The sequence below is a fragment of the Protopterus annectens genome, chromosome 4.part0, assembly GCF_019279795.1.
Source record: "Protopterus annectens isolate FY-2018-M chromosome 4.part0, PAN1.0, whole genome shotgun sequence".
In the NCBI taxonomy this organism is placed as follows: Eukaryota; Metazoa; Chordata; order Ceratodontiformes; family Protopteridae; genus Protopterus; species Protopterus annectens.
In genome coordinates this window covers 241,111,367-241,133,926 of record NC_056733.1, presented here as the reverse complement: position 1 = coordinate 241,133,926, position 22,560 = coordinate 241,111,367, and the positions used below count along the sequence as shown (strand labels likewise).

Sequence of the window (22,560 nt, the reverse complement as noted above, 5' to 3'; positions counted from 1 at the left end):
CTGTTTCTTACAGGTACACATACATGGTACTCACTACAACAATAGATCACCAGATCTCATTGTTGCATAATGCTGTGCAAAATGAACAAGACAGCGGTAGTAATAATTCAGATGGTGTTTCTTTAAGTTGTTCATGCATGGTGAACTGTATAGCAGTAAACGTCTAGACTGCATGGTTTATAAATCTATGCATAAACAGTGAACCATACAGCAGTAAACTTCCATACTGTAGAGTTTCAGAAAGGTAAGACTGCGTGTGAAGTAGACAGCAGAAATGCTGCATAAGCAAATAGCAGGGTATGTCTTTCCTAAACTGTCCTGTGCAACTCTTTAGTATAATTTTTAAAAGACTGGAAGAAAAGAATGATGCGAACCAAGATTTACAAACAGTGCTTACTGGCTTTACTGCTCTGTCTCTCTTGGGGCAGAATAATTATGTGTTTCATGTTTATGCTGTGGTCTTAATTAAAACCTCCTGAACCAATTTTAACTGAAAGACAAGTTTCGCAAAAGAGTTTTAAATTCCATTAACCCATTCGGTAGTGCTCTGCTAACACTGAGAAAAGTCATATTTCCAAAATAGTAATATTTGACACAGTGTCCAGTCCTTAGAACAGTAAATAATGTTCTTCCTTTTCTAGATTTGTCCTGCATATAATGCCTGAAGAGGTTGCATAATGGATCCGTATTGTTTCATACCATGAAGCTCTAAACACAGTGTCTCAGAGTTCTGTATAGTGGCATGCACATCATTTCATGGCTGACAAGAGGGCAATCATACAGAATCAGTTCTGCAAAAGCATCAAAACACGCTGTCAATACTGCTGGCCATTTTTACCAACATTATGCAGATCACGATGGACTGGTGCAGAAATAAATCTAAAGATGTTGGCAACCAGAAAGAAAATCAGAGCACCTTCTGCTTGTTTCACTGCCCATTACATTAGCTTCTAAATGCCTTACTGTCCACTTTAAGGCATAGTAAGTGTAAAATAGAATTATGTGCATGTTGGTTACTATCAAGCCTTTAACTGTAGCTTCAGTTAATGCAAATAAATTGACAGCTGTTAACCAAAACTACTTTCATTGGCAGTAGAGTATTATTTCTCCACTGCTGTATGACCTCTGACCTAGTATATATAAGTTTGGGGGAGTATTCTCCCACATGGAGGGTGCAGGGAAGCATGTCCCCCTGCAAAAATTAAAAGTATTGCTCAAAGATTCAATGGAAGTTGTTTCAATGAACAGCTTTTAATCTATTTGCTTTCAGCAAAACTACTAAAGATAAGTCAATATGCATCCATGCATATTTGAAGTAGGAAGATTTTCATACTCCTGGCAACTGTACAAGCACAGTTGATATAGATAAAAAAATGAAATCAAGCTACACGCTCACCACGATGCAAAGGTAATTTCTGATAAATTAAACTGTACGCACACACAAAGAGAAACAGACACATAAGAACAAACAGCAATCCACAAAAACACATCTCTGAATACCATAAGCAGTAAGTATATTAGCAAACAACATAATAACAAAGTTTCACCAAAGTATCCTCAGGTACTTCAAATTACCCATAACCCTTTACATCAATTTAAACAAACTCAACAGTCATGTTATCACGATGTCAGACCTTAATCATATCAAAATTAATAAAAACACTTGTGCACATAGAAATATATAGCTAGACAGATAGATAGATATCAAATACATAACATAAATGATGTAAACCACATTATTTTAAAATACATTTCAAAGAAAAAATGTTCAGTCCTGGTTTCACATAGGCTTTTAACTCTATATCCAATTATATTTTAAAACATCTATGTAATTCATAAAATCACCCCCTCTGATATCTACCTTAACTAACTGTAAAGCCTGAAATTTATATTGGAGAGTTATTACAGTAGCAATGATGTGTCCAGTTGATCTCAAAATTATGTTTTAAACTGTTTTCTTTAAAGCTATGACTCATCTTACTAACATAAAATGCAGGGCATTTTTTTAAAACGTTGCTACATACACCAGTTGTTCATTGATCCTGGTCACCAAAGGTAATCTCATGCACTGGTTTTATTTTCAAATGGAGGATAACATTAAATTCTGCAAATGGAATTGGCCTTGTTTAAAGCTCTTCATGTTTATAATTTGCCATTGACATGGTGCCAAGTACCACAATGTGGATTGGCTGTTCAGGGTGTACAGACCAACACGCGACCCTGAAAAACAGTGGTTTCAAGGCTGGGGGGGGTGTTCAAATATAAAACATCATGATGGCTCTCACCAATGGCATATATATGGACTCTTAATGCATTGTATTATCATTTTTGTCTAACCTGTTTATGTGGGATAGATGCCCTCAGAGAGAACCCATAGAAGCACTAACAATTAAGTAAGGTATCACTGAAGGATGTATTTAAAACTGAGCTGGGATAAACTTAATCACAGAAGTCAAGGAGATAAGACAACGCTTTATTGTCCATAGGTGGACAAGACTCAGAGACTCAGAGACTTTGTGGTTGTTTGTCTTTCAGCTTTTCCCGGTAAGGGGTCGCCACAGCGGAACTCAGGTCCGCTAATGATTGGCAGTAGATTTTTTTACACCAAGGTGCCAGCTCGACACCCAACCCTCAATGAAGGCACACCCATTTACACAAGCATGTCTTTCGAACACTACCCAACCGCGGGGAGGACATGCAGACTCCACACAGAAGGCATTCCCAAGCCCAGCCGAGAATCGAACAGGAGAACCTCTTGCTGTGAGGTAACAACGCTACCGCCGTACAACCGCGGCATAGATTCATTTTATTCAGTGCTTAAGATGCTATTAAGAGCACAGGTAATGCTTTTTAGGAGAAGTCATCATTTTTACTTTAAGTTAAGTTCTACAAAACAAAACAGGTTTTAGAACCAAGACTTTGTGCATCATCTGGTACAGACGCACAATATGTATATATATATATATATATACATATATATATATATATATATATATATATATATATATATATATATATATATATATATATATATATATATATATATATATTACACACTGAATGACTACTAAGAGTGAATCACAAATTACTGAATACTTCTCTCCCACTAGAAAAGCCGAATATCAGTAAAGCCAAACTAGAAAACTGAGATTAAGTATTGTTTTGGTAGTGGTACTTTTAGTGGAAGGGTTTTTAGTAATGTAATGTGTGTGTGCTATCCTAAACCGCCACACTAACCTACCCCTAACCCTACCTACTGCATTACTAAAACCCCTTTCCCTAACAGTACCACTGCACAAGACTAAAGGACATAGCCTTGCACATCCTCACAACTACCATTTGTCATTAAAATGTTAACATTCCTGCACATTCCCACTTACCTACATTATATAAAACTAATTCAAACATATGTGATTCCCACAAATGAACATTTACTCGTTTGAGCATTGTCTCTTTTTTTATATCCACAAAAACTATTCAATCTTTTAAGTTTCAAATATATATATATATATATATATATATATATATATATATATATATATGTGTGTGTGTGTGTGTGTGTGTGTGTGTGAAAAAATATATATGATTGGCTTTCAAAAACCAACACTTTTGTTAGGAGATTACAGTTCAGTGGGGATCAGGGAATTTAGCCTTTTCCCCACTGTAGTTTCTTCTTGGAGTTGTTATATGTAATACACAAGGGTGTGGGGGTGCAGGCAAGCTTGCTCTCCGGCAAAAACAAATTTTTGTTGTTTAGTGTTGTTTGATGTTTCAGAAAGTCAAGCATATGGTCTCAACTATATGACATTTGACTTTCTGGAACTTCGATCATCGGACATATATATATATATATATATATATATATATATATATATATATGTTGGCAACTGTCAAACTTTTTGTATATTGTTTGTAAATCTTTTCAAAATTTTTTGTACTATTGTTATGGAGCTTATCTCCCTGGATCTCTGCTTAAAATGGGCTACTTGCCCAGCCGGACTCTACCCGGTTAAGAAATGTAAAATAAAATAAAAAAAAAAAAAAATATATATATATATATATATATATATATATATATATATATATATATATATATATATATATATATATATATATATATACATACACACACAGATACATAGATATGAATATATGAATATATGGTTATACTGCAAAAGGTTGACATATGCAGAAGGTCAATAATTGTGCTAGACCAACAATCCGCCGGTGAGAAAATATTCCCTTTCTCCAAAGACTGTGAGATCTTAGTTAGTATATATAATTAACAGGGGGTGTTGGGGATGCAGGGGAGCTTGTACCCTGCAAAAAATTATGTTATTTTGTTTTTTGTTGGTTGTATGCAGTGAGGGTTTTACTCGTGCATGGGTAGTTGAGTGTCCATGTTTCTGTTGTCGACTTTTTGTAGATGACATTCTTGCTGTGAACACTGTGGTGTGTCCATGTGATGTAGCAATCCCATATGTGTGTGTGTGTTTGTGTGTGTGTGTGTGTGTGTGTGTGTGTGTGTGTGTGTGTGTGTGTGTGTGTGTGTGTGTGTGTGTGTGTGTGTGTGTGTGTGTTTATATATATGTCTATGTACGTGTGTATGGTGAGTTACTGAGTGTAAAACCAATTGGAACAAAAGCAATTGAACTCCAGTACAGTAATCAAACACTTGAAAACACAAACAGGGAGATGAGAATTCTATATATGTTGAAAATAGTATCTGTGTAACTGAGGTCTAACCAGAATTCTGCAGTGAAATAATCAAAATCACAACTGCAAAGAATAAACAGAAGCTGTATTTTTTTTCTTTTACAAGCCACTAGGACAAGACTGCCTTATAATCTTTTTTTTATGGAAGAACTCTCTAACTGCTTTAATAACAATGCTGATACTATTGCTGGTGTCTTAAATGCTTTAAATGCTTTCTGACACAGTCTCATTACCAAAGAAAAACATATTAAAAGTACTTGGATAAAGCCTGTTAAGGAATTCTTCTCAAACTATTACAAGCCCCACTAGGTTAAGCAGCATTCTGGATTTAATTTCGGTAAATCCAACACATTCCATCAATCCCACAAATATAGAATCAGGGCTTAGAAACTCAGATCATTCGAACCTGATCTGGGAAGTTGGCAACAAATTCTCCTGTATTTGTGTCCAAACTGTGACATTATCCTAGCCAGACACCAAGAACGAAACTGGAGAATTGGATCAGACATATGACAATACAGCAGAGAGTTGGATTAAATTTTATCAGTTTATGAACTCTCTAACTCAGAAAGATATTCCACTAAATGTTTGGAATCACAGTAACCATTGTGACCCCCCTTGGTGCACTAGGAATGTTTCCAGGTTGGCCAAGAAGAAAATACTGAATTGGTCACATCTGGTCAAATATCTAACTGATAAAATAAATCAAAATAATATCAGGTAAGATCTGTATTAGGAAATGGTCTTAGAAGGGCTAGGCAGAGATATGAGCGAAAATTAGCCCACCATACAACAAAAGATAAAAGATGGCAGGCTTACTTAAGAGTATGTAGTAGAGATGACCACGGGAAGATCAGCTTAAAGGTAAACAATAACACCATCACTGACAGAAAGGAAATGGCAGAAATTTGCAGTGACAACTGTCTTGGGTACAGTAGTAAGAGATCAACGGATAAGCCAATGTCACACATAAGCACTGTTAGTTGCCCAGCAATAGCTGCAAATTGCATAAGGGAAGATAATGCCACAGAACCAGACAGACTCAATGAATATATATTTAAAACAAATTATTTCAGAATATCAGCAGTCTGTATCAGCAAAGTCTATAAACAGGGTGAGATTTCATAAGAGCTAACAGTCATTCCAGCTCTTAAATGTGGCAACGCAATTAATATACCTAACTGTAGAACCATTAGGTTTACAAGCATTGTAGAGAAGTGTTTTGAAAAAACACTTTTGAGCAAAATCCCACAGTCATTTACACAAAGGCTAGATACAAACCAGCATGACATCTCAGTGGGATGTTTATGTTTAACTAAACTACTGCACTTTTGGATAAACTTGATAGAAGCTTTAGACTTAGGCTTATCAGGGGATGCTAGTTATCTGATTTAGTCAGCACCATTGACTTTGTACACATAATGACATATTATCAACCATGGAACAGAAAGACAGACTCGCAAATAATCAGCAAGGTGAAGAATTGGATACACAAGCCAAGAATCAGTGGTGTTTTTCTCTGACTAAATAGTAATTAATAGATGTGTGCCACAAGGGTCAGTTTGGTGTCCTTTTTTAACATATTTCTGTCCACACTTGCATGAATGGATGGAGTCTATACGTAAATAAACTTGCAGAGAAAATTAAAACTGCTGTATTGTAACAAACATCAATAAACAGGAAATAATGCAGCACTTCCTAAATTCCTTGGTAGAATAGTCAAAACATATTTTTTTATTATTACAAATGCTAAGAAGTGCTGACTTTTACATTACGGTAGACTGAGAAACAAGTATCCATGTGCAAAGGACAGCAGTATACTGGTAAAGGATCTGAGCATAGTTGTGGACAATTCCTTCAAATCAGAAGATAATGTTCTGATCAGTATTAGGAGATGATGTGCAATAATGAGGGATTTTCTCCACATAACTGGTTCCCCCTTAGAAGCCTCTTACGAGGTATTTAACACTACAACACTGTTTGCATATACAGTTTCGGTTTAAAGAACATGACAGACTACAGAAAAGACATTGCAACTGTGAGGTATCTCAACTACAAGGAAAGACTATGAATCTTCATTTGGTTAGCTACAAGTTCCTTTGGGGGTGATATTATTTTGATTTATAAATGCTTTAGTAACAACCTACTAGCATCTTGTATAGCAGTGTATCCTACCTGTCAAAATATTGTGACAAGAAATAATAACCACCTTGCAGATGCACCCATGTTCAATGCTACCATGAAAAACAAGAACATTTTTTGTTAGGGCTGGGAGACTATGGAATAAACTACCACTAACTAACAAGATGACAACTAATAGTTAGCTTTAAAAATTGGTTTGACAGGTAAGATGGTAATTTTTCATATAGCCATGGTGGATGAGTTTGCAACCTCCTCAGTGATCTCACTTGAGACTTTGAGCTTGTTAAACCAACCACATTGCATCATTATTTCAAGCAGCAGTTTGGCAGATGAAAAATGGCATAAGAAAGGAAGAAGCTATAAAGGTGATTAATATCAAAGAACCACACATAGTGATAATAGCACAGTTACTGAAGACCCCTCATTCTACCACCCAAGCAAATCAACATCACTGCAGTATCATCATCATCAGTCCCCTTTTCCCATTTTTCTACATGGGGTCAGGGTGTCGTGTTAACTGTCTTCATCTCTTTCAATTGAATGCCACACTCCTACCTTCCTCGACACTCATGCCTAACAGTCGCAGATCTTCTTTCACACAATCCATCCATCGCTTTGCGCGACATCTTCGTTTCTTCTTACCTTCTTCCTTTCTGTTCCAAATCTTCTTCACCAGATTGTCTTCTGCTTTTCTGCATGTGTCCAAACCACCATAATCTGCTCTCTTTGATCTTTTCTGCAATTGGAACTACTTTGGCTTCTGCTCTTACGTCCTGATTTCTTTGTCTGTCCAACAGTGTGCATCCTACCACCTTTCTCAGGCACTTCATTTCCATCACCTCTAGCTTCCTCATCTGCTCTGCCTTTACAGCCCAGATTTCTGTACTATATAGTAGTACTGGTCGCACCACTGTCTTGAACACCTTACATTTCAGCTTCTTTGGCATTCTTCTGCCTTAGACTACACCTCAGACTCTATGCCAGTTTTCTGCAGCCCCTCTGATTCTAGCTTTGACCTCTTCATTCAGACTTCCCTTCTCCTCAACCACCCCTCCCAGATACTTAAAGCTATTTACCTGTTCCACCATATTCCCTTCTGTCTCAATTCTCAGCTTCTTCTGATTTACCCAGTTTGCTGCCAGTACCACTACCTTATCTGTGCTTAGTTTCATCCCATTTGCCTTCAGTTTTGCATTCCATTCCCCTATCCTTTGGTGAAGATCTTGCTCAGAGTCTGCCTGTAATGCCACATCATCTGCATACAGTAACTTTGTAGATCTGTCCCCTCCAACCTGTTTGCCAATGTAATTCATCACCAGTAATAACAGCAGTGGTCTCAAAGCTGAACCCTGCTCACACCCACTCTCACTGGGAACCCCTCTGTGAGGCAGAACACTGTTCGTACTTGAGTCATTGTGTCCTTGTACACAGTCTGCACAAATTCTACCAGTGTCTTTGTGACTGAACCACTGTAAATCAGCTTTTTTGGGACCTTGTCTTATGCTTTCTCCAAGTCTAGGAATTCCCAGTTGAACTCTTTACTCATCTCTAGCTTCTTCTCAACCATCTGTATCACTGCAAACATTGGGTCAGTTGTGTTCCATCCTGATCTGAATACAAACTGCTTATTTCCCATCTTACTTTCTACTGCTCTGCATATCTGTTTATCAATCACTCTCTCCAGAACTTTCATGCAATGTGATATGAGTCTGATGCCTCTCTATTGCCCACAATTGTGGATGTCCCCTTTGTTCTTGTACATTGGCACAAGTATGCTTATTTTCCAGTCATCTGGGATATGTCTTTCTCTCCACACTGCTATGAGTACCCTCAGGAGCTATTTCTCCCCTATCTCACCCAGCATCTTTATCATACCTGCTGTGACCTCATCTGAGCCTGCTGCTTTCCCCTGACTTAATTTTCCTTAGTGCTAGCCTTACTTCTTCTAGGGTGGACTCTTCTTCTTCTCTCATTGTAGGCTGCTTTTGGGGCAGTACATTTTCTGTGTTTTTTGTTTCATTCAGAAGCTGCTAGAAATATTCCTTCCATCAGCCTTTGATGTCCTGTCGATTGGTGAGCAGGTTGTTGCTGGCCTCCCTTATGAAGGGTGTCTGACTATCTGGTTTACCTTTGAAAGGTTGAAAATCAACCTGCCGAACAGCCCTTTGTGCAAACCGAAATGACAAAAACCATCATTCCGAACTGCACCAAAGTTCGAAAATCAGCAAATCGAAAAGCAGATTAGCTGATTTTTTAACTACAATTTCAAATACATATCGTGATGCAGGGGGGCAAGTTCCCCTGCACCCCCCACACCCCCCTACTTTATTATTCTAACTCTGAGGTCACACTACAGTGGGGAAAGGGCCACTTCCCGATCCCCGCTATAGTGCACTCCGCACCCAAAATGCCGAATCTGCAATGAGCGAATGTCAATGTGCATTCGCTCATTGCACATTCGATGCATTTTTTTTTTCGGTTATCCAAAAACTTGAAAACATACTTCCACACAACTGTCTTTCGACAATGTGCATTTCAAGCTTTCAAAGGTAAAATGACTATCTTCTTTATCTTTCTGTTTTTGACTTGCAACCTGATAGAGTTTCTTTGTGACACCTCCTGAGTCACCTTCCAGAAGCTGGTAGAGTGCTTCCAATGCCCTATTCTTTGTTACTGCAATTCCTTTCGTAGCTTCTTTGTTAGCCAACCTGTATTCCTTCCTTGCCTGGTTGGTCTTTTCTATATCCCACTTTTTCCTGCACTTCTTATTTTTTTGATGACTTGCTGGACTTCTGCATTCCACAACCAACTTTCCTTATGTACCTTATTTCCATATCTGGCTAAGACACATATCTGTTCTGCAGTCCTCACACATGTTGTTTGAAGCGCTGCCATTCTTCTTCAACTCCATCTCTTTCCTCCTATTCCTGGAGTGCTAGAAACCTGAGCAATTCCTTGAACTGTTGTACTTTCTCTTCAGTTGACTTATCTTCAGCTTGGTCTCTGTTGACCTTAGATCTTTCTCTGACCACTGCTTGCAGCTGATTGTGGTAACCAGTGGTTTCACTACAGTATATTCAACAACAATTTTAGAACTGGACAAACAGCTGTCTGATAAAGGCTATCAAAAGTGTAAAGTGAAGAAGAGAAAATTTACAAATAAGCCTGCTAAACTACATTTAAACAGAAACCAAGACAAAAATGAAATATTTCAAAATATGACTGCTGCAAGACGCTAACAAAAAAAAAATTGACCACAAAAGACAATTACATGTGAATAGTTTCTATGAAAACACAGGCTCGGCTTATATGCAAAATGATGATACCAATGAAAGTCTATACATAGTTCACAAAGATAATAAATGAGAAGAAAAGGAGACAAGTAGAGCAATTAGTATTTATTAATTACTAATTTTCAGTGGAGGCCCAGGGAGAAACACTCCAGACGCACGTCTTTGTAATGTGGGAGGAAACCAGAGCACCCGGAGAAAACCCACACGAATGCGGGAAGGACATGCATACTCAACACAAAAGGCACTCCAGCCGAGAATCGAACCAGAGAACCTCGACAATGCTACCACTGCACCACTGCGCCGTCCAATTAAGCAGTTGGTCAGAGTACCCACTGGGGAATAACATCTTGGATCTTATCCTTACTAATACAGGAGCATCTTCCACCATCCCTTGCATGTCTTCATCACTTGTTAGGTCTTACCATAAAGCGATCTCCTTCAAAATAAACTGGAAACCAGAGATTCCATTCACCCAAGGTACCTTTAGAAATTTCTTTACATCAAATTACCTACTCCTAATATATTAGCCATGTCTGACTCAGTTTTGCTAGACATGCTTCATCTGAAAAAAATCCCAATCCCGCCATGCTACTCGTTCCAAAAACCTCAACCTTATCACCACATTAAACAAAACCTTCTGGAGGGATAGGTTCCTAACCCAGAGACTTCCAATACTCTGGAATAAACTCCCTATTCACATCAAATAGAGCACTTCACTGGCCCACTTCAAGAGAATTCTTGATGAGTGGATGGGAAATAGGAAATTCACACCGGGGATCACTTCAATCACATTGCTAGATAGAGGCACAGTGAACTAACATCTGGTAAGCCAAATGACTGTGAACACTATTGGGCTAGGCTTGCAGTGGCTCCAGGGCCCTTAGCCTAGTACTTAACTATGAACCTAAGTTTCAAATCCCCACCAGACCTAGTTAACGCCACTGAATGCACAGTAGTGTATACCATCGCACCACACCAGTGTAACCACACTATAACAGTGTAAACAGATGCATAGATGTAGCTATATCCCATAGGAACAAGTGCAAGGCAAACCTCAGAAGCCAACCCACATGGTAGAACCATAATATCAACAAGCTTTATAATAAAAGGAAAAGAATTCTGATAAAAAGTAAGAACAGTAATTCCCATAATGTTAGAGCCCTTGTCACTGAAGTAAACAAAAATAGGAGCTTAATAAAATCCACTAAAGCCAAGTTTGAGGCTGAAATAGCCACCTGACCCAAAGATAATCACAGCGCATTTTTTAGGTCTGTTCATAATCTCAAAACACAATGCAGCAATGCGCTGAGCTGATAGTGAATGATGCAACCTGCACTGAGGCTGAAGATATAGCTAACCTACTGTCTGATAAAATTAGCTCCAGTATTACCCCTCTCTCTCTCTTCCCTCCATTTGTCCCTCAAGATATACTTGAAACTGGCTCACCTCCAACTATCACACAAGACCAAGTTCTAAAAGTGCTACCAAAAGCTAAAAATACTGCATCAGTAGGTTGAGAAAACATTCCTGGATGCATTTTAAATAGCAAGAAGCACGATTTAGTCACACCCATAAAAACACTGTTCAATCACAGCCTCCATACAGGTTCTGTACCAAGTGAATGAAGAACCTCTCCAGTCATTCCCTGCATAAGCAGAGAACCTTCCACAGACCCAGACAATTACAGACCCATAAGTCTAACCAGCCTCATATACAAAGTCATGGAAAGACTTACCATGGAACTAATTAATCAGGACATAGGGAACCTCAAACACTAGACTCGTCTCAATTTGGATTCATCAAGGGCAGGTCATGCTTACTCATACTGGTGGATTTTTTTGAAAATGCCACCAAAGCAATGGATGAAGGTAAAATGGTACACCACATACCTCAACCTGGCCAAAGCTTTTGACACAATTCACTAAGGCATAGTACAAAATCTAAATAAACTAGCAATAAACCCCTTATGTCACCTGTGGATTGCCAAATGGCTCACAGATAGGATGCACATAATCAAAACAGAAGTTAACTCCACAAAGAGACCAGTCACCAGTAGAGTCCTCCAAGGTTCTGTGCTGGGACCTCTCCTGTTTGGCATCTACTTTTCTGAAGTAACAGTCAATACCAAAGGGCCCTGACTAAGTTTGCAGATGATGGAAGGCTAGGAGCAGTCATTGAATCCCCAAATGACTTAGCCATCCTGCAGGAAGGTTTGTCTCAAATAAATAACTGGTGTCAAAATCATGGTCTGAAACCAAATGCCAAAATGCATTATTGTATCTTTTGGGAAGTAATTTACCCCAGGGAACTAACACATTGACAAAATGCTCCTGAGTTGACCCAGTTGTTCATGATTTGGGAAACTATGTGGGCAGTCACCTAACTTTTGACCAACATGTGTAAGAAAGTCCTTCCATATTAAACACCTTATAAACAAAGGGATTGTGTCTTGATCTAGGGATGTCATTGACCCCTTTACTCTGCCCTCATTAGGTCAGTTACTGACTACAATGCCCCTTTGGCAGGTATCTGTCCAGACATATGCAATAATTGGAACACCCACAGAGATACCTTACTAAAAGGATATAAGGCCTAAGCAACATATCCTACATGGACCAACTTAAAGTAAGTCAGATGGCATCAGTACTACTTAGTCTAGGGATCTAAACCTCTTCTGCAACACCAACAGAACAGTTTGGAAGGACAGGTATATTTCACAGAGGATACTGCTGCTGTGGAACAGATTCTCCATCCATATAAAACAAAGTTCATCCCTGTTCATTTTCAAGCACAACTTACATCTATGGATGAGAAACAGAAAATTTACCTCTGAACTGGACAGATGCAGCTCCTAAATGCTTTATCTCATGCGTGGGTTCCCTCAAATTATCTATTATACAATCCCAGTTATTCACATTAGGGGTAATATATAATTATCAAACATGGAATGTGTAAGGCCAATCTCTAACCAAATGGGACAGGTTATTTTGAGTACAAAAAGGGAAATTGGCTAGGCTTAAAATGGCCCACAAGGGACTCTAGCCTAGTACTTACCTATGAACCAATGAACTGAAAAGCACTAAATTCTCCAGAGCATATCATTATTTGAAGCAATGTGAGAACATTAGTTTCAGCAAATATCAACTAGGATAGATGGAAACAGACAAAGTAGAACAGGAGACTTGACACAAGTTCCATGAAAGATAGAATGTTAATTGAGCCAACATACAATTTCCAAAAAAAAAAAAAAAAAGAAAAGAAACAACTGACATGGGGAAATAGGAAGAAAAATAAAGAAGTGCCAATTCTGTTAGGTGTGTCACTGTCAAGAAAAAAAAAAATGAAAAAAAAAAAATGAAACTGAAGGAAATAGAGTTGCAGAATAGCATGCAGAACATTCAATACTTTTTTCAGATAATTCTTTTAAAACAATTGATCATATTATCACTCAAGTTTCCTTTTACCAGTGAAAGGCAAATAACCTTTGGTAATACGAGTATCTATAATTAACAAGACAGACACCTGTATATGTGGGCAAGGCAATTAAAACAGAGTGGTTAAGAGTGTCCCTGTAGCTAAAATAAACCTGGTATATCTAAAAATGGTTATGAAAGGATTATAGTACCAGTTAGTACAAATGATATTGCCATTAAATACTGTTTACTGTAGCAAAGGAAATTATACATCTGTTACAATTCTTCTCAGAGACGTTGATTTCTCCGTCTTCCTTCGAAATCAAATTTAGGAAATGCTATGAAGTCTTTACAAACAGAAATATAGAATGATTGAATACCTATGTTAAGAAAGCACTGGAACTACCTGGATGAAGCTATATTAGCCAACAGATAATAATAATGGGTATACACTTCTTTGCAAAAGATGGTATTCACTTAACTGAATGCAAGAAAGAGAATTATGGCAAGACATTTGCTTAGTCACGAGGAAAAGTGCATTTCTGCACTATGCAAACAACACTGTGAATCAAACCTAAATAATACCTGCATAAATACCGTGGTACCAAACATCCTTGTTTTGAAAACTAAGACATTTGTTTATAGGTTCATAGGTTCATAGGTAGGTACTAGGCTATCGGCCCAAGGGCCTAAGTAAGCCTAGCCAACAAGGTTCCCTGGATTACACCACCCAAGAAAGTTATTTTCCTGTGTCCCTGTCGCGCAGAGCCACAGAAGTGATCCCCGGGGTGTATTTCCTATTTCCCATCCAATCATCAAGATTTTTCTTGAAGAGTGCTAATGAGGAACTTTGCTTGACATAGAAGGGTAACTTGTTCCACAGTATGGGAAGTCTCTGGGACAGGAATCTATCCCTCCAGCATGTCCTGTTTATTGTGGTGACAAGGTTTAGGTCCCTAGAGTGTGTAGCACGGAGGGATTGGGATAGGTATAGGCTACTTCAAATAAAGGCTTTTAAAACTGTAACTGTCCCACCATCAGTAAACTTATCCACAAAAAATAAATCAGAAATTCCACCAGAATAAAGGGAAAAGTTGCAAAAATTAAGAATGTTCCTACAAAGATTGCCACCCTCACCCATGTGGATGCCTGAAGTGTGGTGTATGGTTGTGGCACAGTGCAAATGTTAACAAAGGCCTCCTGGATTCTGAAGCAATGAGCCTGCTGTTTGCCCCTGAAGGGCTATAACAGGTGGGGAGAAGTTGCCTGGAATGTAGAAGGATACAGTTTTATCTCACTGGAGAGACTAGATCTTAGTAGTTATATGTTCTCCCTCACAAAGGCTCTTTAAAAGCTACCACATTTTTCTGTTTCTATAAGCCTATGTTTTTCCCAAGTGAATTTTGTGTTTCCCCTTTCTCCCCTAAACATGTAGAAGTTTCTTGAGCTGGTGGGTGTGGTTGCTGGCATCTCATTTCCTGGTGTAAGGAGCATTTTGTGTTCCACAAAAGTCCACAGTTGTTGAGCTCTATGGAGAATAATCTTTTTCATTAAGAGCTTTGCAGTATACACAGAAAGCAACATGGTGATCTCATTCAAACAAAACAACACATATGACAGGAAAATTTGTTTCCTACATGCCCACTTTTTTTTTCCAGGGATGTCCTGTGTTGCCCCTCAAAAAATATCCCCCTAAAAATTTCAAGCAGCAGCCCAAATACAGCCAAATACAATAAAACAATATATACAGCAGAAGGAAAATGCCCATAATGGGGGATGGTTTCTGATGAAGCTTGAAAAAAAGAGACTGACGAAGTTGTACAGAGCACGACTGCCTTTTTGCAGCAAAACATGAACTGAAGATGGCATGGGCTGTACTCATAGATTCCTAGGTTCATAGGTAGGTACTAGGCTATTGGCCCTAGGGCCTATATAAGCCTACCCAAAAAGATACCCTGGCTTTTGCCACCCAAGAAAATTATTTTCCTGGGTCCCTGTCGAGCAGAGGCACAGAAGTGATCCCCAGGGTGAATTTCCTATTTCCCACCAATCATCAAGATTTTTCTTGAAGAGTGCTAATGAGGAGCTTTGTTTGATACAGCTAGGTAGTTTGTTCCAGAGTATGGGAAGTCTCTGGGACAGGAATCTATCCCTCCAGCATGTTCTGTTTATTGTGGTGAAAAGGTTTAGGTCCCTAGAGCATGTAGCTCGGAGGGATTGGGATATCTTGAAGTGGAGCATGTCCAACAGCTCTGGGTTTGACACAGCTTTGTATGTTAGGTAGAGATCACCTCTGAGTACACGATATGCGATGGAGTAAAGCTGGGGTTTTTTTAGATGGTCTGCAAAGGGCATCTGTTTGAGGCTAGTAATCCTCTTTGTGGGGTATTCCTGCAGCCTTTTCAATTGTTGTAGATGTCTTGTGAGGTACTTACCAAAAGGGGCATTTTACTCCATAATGGGTCTAATGAGTGATGAGTATAGGGGAACTATTGCCTTTTTTTCCTGGATGAGAAACCTTTTGTGAGATTTAAATAAATGTAGTGATTTAGTCATTTCAGTTATTGCTGAAATACGTCATAAGGATTCAGAATGTTTTCCCATGTTTCAGGGGAAATCATGTTTTTGTAATAGACATTATATTGCACGTCAAAATGGATAAGTCATTCTTTAATTAAGGAAAATTGAAATAAGTTTGAAAAAAAATAATTCTATTGGTTGTATTTCAGTCAACATCAAAACAGAAGACATGTTTAATCCTCTCTATCAATGACCAAAGTAAAACAATACTGAGCTGGAATATTCATTGAGTCATGCATAGTTAATCCATTTAAAAATGTAATAACACTGCAGGGGATTTGAACTTCCCTGGCATTTCCTGGAGTATAGCAGGTATATCAACTAGTGTGAGGAGGATGCTCATATTTTTATTTTAGTAATAAGTTAGCTGACACAAATAGTAAAATAATCCACAATATACAGACATATTCTTGATATAAATCTAACTAGCCAGAAATCAATATTTATCATACCTTTTTCTATTAACACAAACATTAAATGTGTTCCCCATACAAATATTCTTGGAGTTACGATTGATAAAAAATCAAAAATTTGATTACCATGTGAAAGAAGTAATTAAAAAATAAATAAAAAAACTTGGTGCCTTTTATGGAATCAAGCCTTACTTAACTGACCATATGAGGAAAAATTTAGCCACAACCTTCCTCCTTCCTATACGTCTTTATGATCAATTTGCAGGGCATTCAAACTAATCTACTTCAGCAATGCTATAACAAAGTTGAAAATCTAGCTGCCAATATGACCTACAGATCCCATCATTACCTCACTCTTAAGCAGTTCAACTGGCTGAGCTACCTCACTATTTTTCCCTTTCACAACTAAGCCCTACCCACAATCTTGTAGACAACCTTAACAATGCCCAGCCTGTGTAAAATCCTCCAGCATCACTCCTCATCCAGGTTCCTACAATCTACTGACAAGCTGCTTCTAACCATTACTAAATCTAACAATCCTGCTTTCAGCTCCTTGTACTTCTCCCATGAGGCCCAAATGTGGAATTCGACCCCTCTTTCTTTAAAGCAAATACTCACATTGAAAGCCTTTAAGTTACAACTCAAATACCATCTAATTAACTCTTGGATATTCTCATTTTCTGCATCTAGCTAGTTCAACATTTCATTTCTAGCTCTCTTAAACCTTTTCTTAATAACTCTGCCACTAACATTATTATTATCTCTCTTTTCCTCTAAACACTGTTTTACAACATTCTAAAACTATTTTATCATACTGAATTTGCTAATATTTTTTAACAAAATTGTGATATTTTATTTTTGCAAATTGTTTCTACTTTTTTTCTGGAGTGTTTTCTCCCCACTCCACTGCTGAAACCAAGGCCCAGTCAGACCATCCATGTAAACAAATGCAATAAATAAATAAATAAATAAATAAAACATGTCTTACAGTATTTACAAGTATCATTGTACATTATTCCATCTGCTAATCATTCTGCTGTCTTCACATCTTTAATGTTGCCTTTCTTAAATCCATCTTGACAAAATTTGTCAGACCAAGTCGTGATAAGAGATTATAATTCATCCAAAAAATTCTAAGAGAAAAAGTCTGGTTAGCAGTTTTCAGTAGGAAAGGTGTAATCAGTACACAGGAATATTTGAAGACCTATTTAAAAAATTAAGTATATAAGAAATACGGTAAAGGGACAAAAGACATACAGTATTAGTAGAAGAACAAAAAGACTGGTAAGTAACAGAAACCGGGTTTGAATGAAGTTATGTCTATTATTTTTTTTTAAACATGCAGCAAAGTTATAAAAATTTGTTACAAGGGTTTGAATGTTGTGCTTATTTTTTTTAAATTTCAATTTAGAATTTATTTTTATACACTATTTGACTTGGTCAAGTAATTGGCTTCATACTGTTTAACCAGTGATTTTTATCCAGGTGAACTGTTCTGATTAAGAAAATGGGGGAATGTGCTAAACTACTTAATAAATTATCCCATAAGAATATTGGTCAGCATTTGTTTCTTTTGTTATTGCAATCTAGTTTTAGAGTACCTTCCATTAAGTCTAATTATATTTTATTACTTATTACTACTTATTGAGCCTTTAGAGAGTAATCTCTACAACTGTTCTCTAATACAGAGAATAGCATACCGCAAAGGTATTTACCTATAGAGTTAATGTGATTAACAATGGAATGCTCTCATTATGTGGATGTTGTGCAAAAGGAGATTATTTCTTCTAATATACCAAATGCTTCAGTTAGTATTACTTCTGGTCTACTGGCTAGCTGTAAATCCAGAGGGAATAATCACTTCAATCCAGAAAATTCTGCTTAATGGGCTTTACTGGTTTAGTAATAATTAGAGTAACATACCAACAGTGGCTTTATGGATGAATCAGTCCTTTTCATTTTCTGCCTTTAGGGATGTCACAGATAACAAAAGTAAACAGTCCCTCTATCAGATCAGCTTAAGGACTTTGAGAAGAAAGTACTGAAATATTGAACTTTACAACCTAATAATTTGTTCTTCTATGAATGTATCAATAATAACAGGGTCCCTAAAGGACTGCAAATATGGACGTTTCCTAATGGCCATTAGGTGAATTCAGTTTTACACCAGGAATTGTTGGATTTACTTGATAGGACTGGTTTAGAATTAATGACAATAGTAATGAGACTGAACAACAAAACTATGGACAAACTCAAGCTCAAGAGATTAAACTAAGCATTTTCCTTATGTCTTATTTGTTGTTCCCCACTTACAAGTCTACCTATGTTGCTATCTTTGATAAAGTAGATAAAGAATATGAAGTGTGAGGTTTCATAATGAAAAGAAATTGCTTGCAGATAAAAATATTATGTGGAACAGAATGCTTATCCAACCCTTAAAGGTAACAGCAATGCTGTAAGTGATAAATTAAAAGTGATGAGTATAACTTCAAGGAATTGTGTGATAGTGAATATACCAGATGATACACAGAATCTTTGGATTACACTCCATTACAAAGATTAGGAAGACTGGCAGCATGGACATCAAACCAAAATCATTGTTAATTCCCCTCCAGGGTTGATGTCACACATGAACCACCCTACAAGAGATTGGTAATGCAGAAAAGGAAGAACAAGATAGTTTACAAAACGGAGAATAGTACTGTGACTGAAATAAACAAGGGTGCTTGATTATAGTTATTTGGAAATGCATGAAGTTTCTCAGACTTATTCTTCTAAGGTTTAACATGAACCTGGACATTCTTACTGAACTAAAATGAATGCAAGGAAAATGAACTTGAAGTAATTTTTGCAGTGTTCCTCAGTTAATCTAAACAATTATGTTTCTGGCCGGTTACAATGCTGAAGTACTTTAATCTTCCACTGTACCCTACTAGAGCTTTATTTGAAAGGTTGTGTGGGTTTGATTTGAGGTGGTAAACAAGGGACAATCTGCTTACAAATTTGTTAACCTTTTTAGATGATGACAGAAGTTTATTTAATTTAAAGCAAGATAAAACAATTAGAATTATGAAACCAGATGAAGGTGAGAAGGATTCTGGAGATAGATTCCACAGAGTATTGTAGTATTTATGTTGTCTTTGTTGATGGATAATGAATTTTATAAAGTAGTTTCTAAGTATATTATTAATATTAAATACTTAGAACCACTGTTAAGCTAGCAGACAAGCCTTAAAACAACTCTTTAGCTTTAATGTAACTTTATTTCATTCTTTTGTCAATAGCAATAGACTTCTTCAGAAATAAATTGCACAAAAGATACATGAACTTAAATACTTGAAATAAAATCATGTTAACCAATCACAATAAAAATACAATTAAAACACATTCAATATTAATTGCCACTCTAACTCTTTAGCATCTAAACTCCTTTAGCCAACCTACAGAAAACATTTAATATTTATGGTGGCATTTAAACCTGGTGGTTTGTCTGCCTCTAATCTTACTTGCCATTTTGTTTCTCTTTAATCCACCTGATTTTTATAATTTCCTTCCCTTAAATCATAAGGTATGTGTTCTACCACTGCAAAGAGAAACTTTTTATAATTACTGTACATAATAGTATGTTTATATAGGGTATTATTTTCATTCTTTGTTTTAATATCATAAAGATGTTCCTTTATCCTGGTGCCCAACTTCCTACTGCTCATTCCTATACAGTAACTTTGACAGCTTAAACACATTATGATTTAAGGAAAGGAAAATATAAATATCAGGTGCAGCAAAGAGAAACTAAATGGCAAGTAAGATTACAGGCAGACAAACCACCAGGTTTAAATGACACCATAAATATTAAATGTTTTCTGAAGGACCGTAGGTTGGCTAAAGGAGTTCAGATGCTAAAGGGTTAAATAGAGTGGCAATTAACATTGGATGTGTTTTTAATTGTATTTTTATTGTGTGTGGTTAACATGATTTTATTTCAAGTACTTAAGCTCATGAATCGTTCGTGTAATTAATTTCTGAAGAAGTCTTTTGTTATTGACGAAAGCGTGAAATAAAGTTACATTAATGCTAAAGAGTTGTTTTAAGGCTTGTCTTCTGCCATAACCATTTTTAAGTATTTATTTATGTTTTTTACCATTGTTTGGAGACTATTCCAGTTTTTATTTTATATTATTAATATTCCTTACTCTAAGATAGATGCAGTATTCAAGGATATCATTATCACAGGGTTTTATTGATGTTTAGTTATTTAATTAATTGAGTGATGGTTAAAAACTTGATTGTACCACTATATTTGGGATCTCTAAGACACATAAAACTTGGACAACTCTCCTTTTAGTTCCACGGTTGACTTAGTAGGGTCTAATTCTGAAGTGCTAGCTTATTATGTTGATTTAAAATGTAAAACATTTTTTTTATATCAAACAGCATGTGTTATGGGATTCTTGGCATTTTTTGATACATATGTCTAATTTTGGATTTGATGAGAATGTTTTATTTGTTATTGTTGAATTTAAAGAGCTGTATACATCAATACTACAATACAGGTTTGAAATGACTTTCAGAGGCTCTGCTTTTTGATAAGTCACCGTATAATATTGAAATAAGACTGGTTATTACATTTATGAGGCTGGAACTCAGAAACAATTTTTTTTATTTTTCCAAGGCAAATATCTTCATCAAATAAGAGGCATGACCACGGGTGTAATATCACCACCCATCTATGGCAATATTGTGTTGTGGTTCTGGAAACATAAATTTATATGAAAATCTGCATTTGTACATTTTCTTAAGATGCATTTATATTACTTTAATGATATAATTTCTTTAATCTTCTGCCCTGGTTCTGTTAATGAGTTAGCAATTTGTTTTCAATATTTAAAATTTTCCACAGATTGTTTTAACGTATAAGTACATAAGGACAGGATTAACTTCCTGGACATATCTGTAGTTAAGGACTATGTGAATACAAATTATAGATTGATTTTTCTATAGAAAACCTACTCATTCTAACAGTCACTTATGTTTTCTAGCAGTCCATCTGTTTGCAAAAAAAAAGGACTAGTAAGAGATCAGATGGTAAGATTGTCCTGGATATTATCAGAGGGGCTGCCCATTGAAATTTCAGGCCATGTAATGCCTAGTCCACAAATGCTGAAAAAAAGAAAGAAAATAGATTAAAGCAAATATTGAACATTGCTTTTCTGCTTTCCTCCCTTAAATTTCTTTTTGCAGTGTAGCCCCCAATATGGGATAAAGCCCTCCACACCCCCATTCTTAAATATACCAACTCAGAGATCACCATACCACAGAGAAAAGGGAATATTCCAATAAATGGTAGTTTATGACATAAAATATGTAAATCATTCAGTATGCACATTCCAGGACTCAGCACTGTGAGTCTTGGCAATTCAAATGGTTACGTTTCAGATGATAATGGATTTAATAGAGACTTTACTAGTTTTGAAACAAATTTTTATGGGAGGGGTTATCCTATTAAGCTGGAAGACAAATAGCCAATGAAATTTTATTATGAAATTCAATCAGCTTTATTCAAAATTTAAAGACAAATTTGAATTGAACTTGGATGTAGACTGAGGAAAAATTCTGTTGAGTTAGAGTTTAGGAAAACTGCTGTCGCTCCTATTTGTAATGAAATTAGTATGATTAAAGCTGTTTTAAGTAAAGAATGGAAAGGTACAACAGGAGCATGCCCTTCAGGTGAATTTTTAATTTCAGAAGTAAATTTTGTATGTAAGATAGGAGCAAATGTTAAAACTAGTTTAAAAGAGTTTAGAGCATAATTATACTAACTGTAGAGATGGGAAACTCTTTGACTATAAAAAGAGATAAAAGAGGAGGATCCATGGGCAGACAAGCTGAGATGGACGCAAGCTGCACCTTGATGGGTGCATAAGATAAGCCATCATTAAGAAGCTCACACAAATACTTTAAAACTGGATGGGTAGACACCATACCAAACCCTGTGATATCTGT

At 36.7% G+C, this 22,560-nt stretch overlaps 1 protein-coding gene across 3 annotated transcripts in view; it reads right to left on the bottom strand.

Moving 5' to 3' along the window:
• Positions 1 to 22,560, bottom strand: part of LOC122799279 (EMI domain-containing protein 1-like) — a 1,823,504-nt gene that overhangs the window by 1,473,137 nt on the left and 327,807 nt on the right. The window lies entirely within an intron of this gene.